Here is a 3,956-nt window from a genome sequence, read left to right as displayed (position 1 = left end):
TGTGTGGTGGGGGGGCGCAAAATAAGTAGTTACACCACTGGCTCTAAGCCATGAAGGGGCCCCTACATGTACAGCGGCATCTATATGGTTCACAACAGGATCTAAGTGTGACTACTGCTCTGCAATTGGATCTGTGCCCTACTAACATTTACAAAAAGAAAATAATTTGGCCTTCCTCATGTCGACATTTTGTCTTTGGTGACCATGTCCATGTAGACCATTTGGGGTCTTTTGACTGTTGACCTTTTGACTGTTAATCCTTTATACCATAACCACATTATATTGTATACAAATAGCATAAGGCAACTTTAGCATATCATAATAAAGGGTACATTGACTAAAGCTTTTTTAAATGAAAATAGATGATGTTGCCCAAAGCAACCAATCAGATTCTTTCTATCATTTCTCTATTGCATCCTATGAAGTGATAAACACTTTTCTTTCTTTTTTTTTCAAGCCTTACCGTAGTACCCAGCTTTATTTAACTCCTACTCACACAGTATAAAAATGCATTTCTGTTAGCTGTTATACATTGGCTACATTTTTAGCTGCATGCATCTTGGAATGCATCTGACATGAACATTTTTTATTGTCTTTTCCTTTGGGTGTGGTATGAAAAGTTGACATCCTGTGGTTTATTTACTAAGATGGGAGTTTTATTGAAGATGGCATCCTATCAGAATCTACTTATTTATTTAGCCCCTTGTAGAAGATAATAGATAGTAACTGATTGGTTGCCCATAGCAACGTCCCATAGTCGATAGAACTCCCATCTTAGTAACTAAACCCCCCCAGAATTTTGACACCAACATGTAGACAGATCTAAAATGTTGACATTCAGGATGTTTACATGGAAATTTTGCAGAGAAGCAATATGCTGAGATTCGTAAACGTTGACATTATTGATAATGGTGCCATTTAACATATTGACACCAGAATGTCAACATAGGTTTTTTTTTGCATATTTTAGCTAACTCATAACCCTAAAGATTTGTACAGACAGTGCGATGTTACAGCAGCTTATATCAATTCAATATCGGCAGCCACCGGGACCTTGTATCGATGGGAGGTGGAGGGGGTTGCAGCAGGGACCATGCTGCATTAAGCACCATGGCCCTCCTTTTGATCTAGTAGATCAAAGCGGAAATAGAGTTGTCTGTATAGTCTATTCCTGCTTTCGATCCCGATGCCCCAGGCAGTGACAGGCTGGGCCTGGGGGCAGGTTGCCATGTTCCCCCCCGGACTGCTTCATCAATTAGTACCACAGCCTGCCTTAAATGCTAAAAAGGGCCCGGGTGGCCCAGTGTATTGTCCTCCTGCACTCCATCTCGGCTGCACTCCATCTCCAAATGTCGGTGACCGTGGCAGTGGCAAATGCAGAATTTCTAGAGGGGGTTTCCAAATGCAGTCCACAATCTCCTACTCTGCAGCACATTGGAGTATGAGTGGGAGTCTGGTGGAGTGGTGGAAGAACCAAGTACCGATACCTGGACATTAATAAAAACATTGGTATTTTTATATGCTGGATACTGTATAGAATACAGTATTAATATCTAACACTATAGATGGTATATAGATGGGGTAGCCAACCCTAATCCTCGAGAGCTACCAACAGTGCATGTTTTGCAGGTCTCCTCACAGAATCACAAGTGAGCTAATTAGCTCCATCTGTGTATCTTTTAAAATGTGTCAGTGATTAATAAGTGCAGCTGTGCAGCAGCTAGGTTGTCTGGAAAATGTGCACTGTTGGTAGCTCTCCAGGGCTAGGGTTGGCTTCCACTGGTTTATAGGATAAGCTGTATCAAACATTTAAATAATATAAATGAGGGGGTCATGAAGAGGTTAAACATACCATAATAAACACACAAAAATAATGGAACCGGTATTGCACTTTTATTGCTCACATTCTCCCACCTCATGGTAAGGCTCCTGTCTCTTCTTCCAGGCAGCTGCTCTCTTGTCCAGTGCACTGATGGAGGATTAAGGTCCACACACACTTGGTAGAAGAAGCTGCTACCACTGGGCTTCGATCAAAAGCGGCTAACACTGTGAAATTCTGACTAACTTTCTATTTGATATTGAATATATATATTCTAGAAAATTATTCAGAATTGCAACGTGTGTACACAATATTATCCTAAAAATAGCACTAAAATATATGTAGTCATTCTGTAAAGTAACCATGGCTTAGACTGTACAGTAAGAGGTGCTAGAGGAACATACCCTGGCATTAGTCTGTATTGGACAAATTAGAGAAATGAAATGGATCTGTTGTAAAAAACCTGCATAAAAGTGAATTAGTCATTTAATTAGTGGTTAGTCTGCCTTTAACTATACATTTATTACTGCTTTGTATGCCATAAATATTTTTTTCTAAATTAACTGTAGAAAATAGAAAGAAGGTCCCACCGAGATTTGAACTCGGATCGCTGGATTCAAAGTCCAGAGTGCTAACCATTACACCATGGAACCACTTGTTCATGGCATCTTAGCTGGTAAAAAGTGTAGTCTCATATTGCATGCTGTTGTTTTTTTTTTACATAGCTAGTTACATAGGTAATTGAAAAACATAAATAGCTATATATTGCAAGCAGTGGAAATAAAAAATCTTTACTTCTCCTGTTTTTGTAAATGCTCCCTGGAGTGTAAAAGGTTGTTACTGCAAGCAAAGAACTTGAGTCAGAGGCTAAGGGGGATTTATTTCAGCTTGGAGCTGGGACAATTGTGATTTATGTCTTTCCTATGGGGACCAATGTTTTTTTTTGTTTTTTTTTATCCTGTGGGGAAATGTGTGGTTTTTTTTTTCTGTGTGATTTAGGGTCAAAACTGTATTTTTTTCCACCAATCTGGTGCAATGTGTTTCTTTTATCTCTAATGTACATTGTTTGTTTTTTGTAAAAATATTATGTAGCAAGCACCACTATGGCATAGTATACAACATTATGGGCCTGATTCTGAGCATTGGCAATGTGAATCAATGTTTTACATCTGTGCATACATCTGAATTGCAACACGCTTGAGGTGTGTAAGAGGGTTCCGTATGGTTTCCCGACATTCAAAATACCTATGGTCAAAATACAGACAAGTCTGTCATATTCAAAATGCATGGTCAAAGAGCCATTATGGTCCAAATTCCATCATTTAAAAAGTTGTCTCTTTTTTAAATGTCTATGTGGCATGGCTCGCTGCACTCGTCAGGCTTCGATGACTGTGCCTCCCTGTGCTTGGAACACTCTTACAATCTAACTCTATGCCCACTTGGATCATGAAGTAAGAACAAGTATGTTTCAAAGAAAAAAAATATGTAAAACCCATGTTGACTTTTTGTCATGTCAACATTTTAAATGTCAGCATTTTGACCATGTCGGCATTATGAATGTTGGCATTTTGAATGTGTCGGTAATTTAACTGTCTGCCAATGGTTGTCGGTATTTTCACAGTCGGTATTTTGGCTGTCGGTACATTGACTGCATCCTGTATTAGAGAAGTGTTGATTTCAGAGGGATTGTAGGGAGTTGGCTAATCAGATGCAGATGTGAATATTGTATGTGTGGGAGTGTTGGAGTCATATAGGTATGTTCCTAATTACGGATGCATACAGGGACACAATACCTCTCCACTGTCTTGCTTTTCTTAGGACTATCTAGTTTTTTGGGTTGGTCCCGCATCCTACCTGTGGCTGGCAGTGTCCTGTGGTGGGGGGGTCTATTTAGAGAGGCAGAGTGGCTGGGGCATGGCCAGCAGCTTACACAGTGGCGTAACTAGATACATGTGGACCCATAGCAAAAGTTTGGAAGGGCCCCTATATATCACCTAATGCTGAAAAATGTATACAGCACATGTAACTTTAACAGGCAAAGTGGGCCCCTCTCAGCTCTGGGCCCCATAGCAGCTGCACCCCCTGCACCTATGGTAGTTATGCCCTTGAGCTTACACTACACTGGCCATGCCCCGTA

At 40.3% G+C, this 3,956-nt stretch overlaps 1 non-coding gene across 1 annotated transcript; it reads right to left on the bottom strand.

Annotated features, from left to right (window-relative positions):
* Window positions 1-2,400: 2,400 nt before the first annotated feature.
* Window positions 2,401-2,472, bottom strand: TRNAQ-UUG (transfer RNA glutamine (anticodon UUG)). Its single transcript has one exon. It is a non-coding gene; the product is annotated as a tRNA-Gln (tRNA).
* Window positions 2,473-3,956: the final 1,484 nt, after the last annotated feature.

Source organism: Crinia signifera, chromosome 11 (assembly GCF_055691185.1).
Source record: "Crinia signifera chromosome 11, ASM5569118v1, whole genome shotgun sequence".
NCBI lineage: Eukaryota > Metazoa > Chordata > Amphibia > Anura > Myobatrachidae > Crinia > Crinia signifera.
The sequence above is the reverse complement of the archived record's forward strand: the minus strand, read 5'-3'. Positions and strand labels throughout refer to the sequence as shown.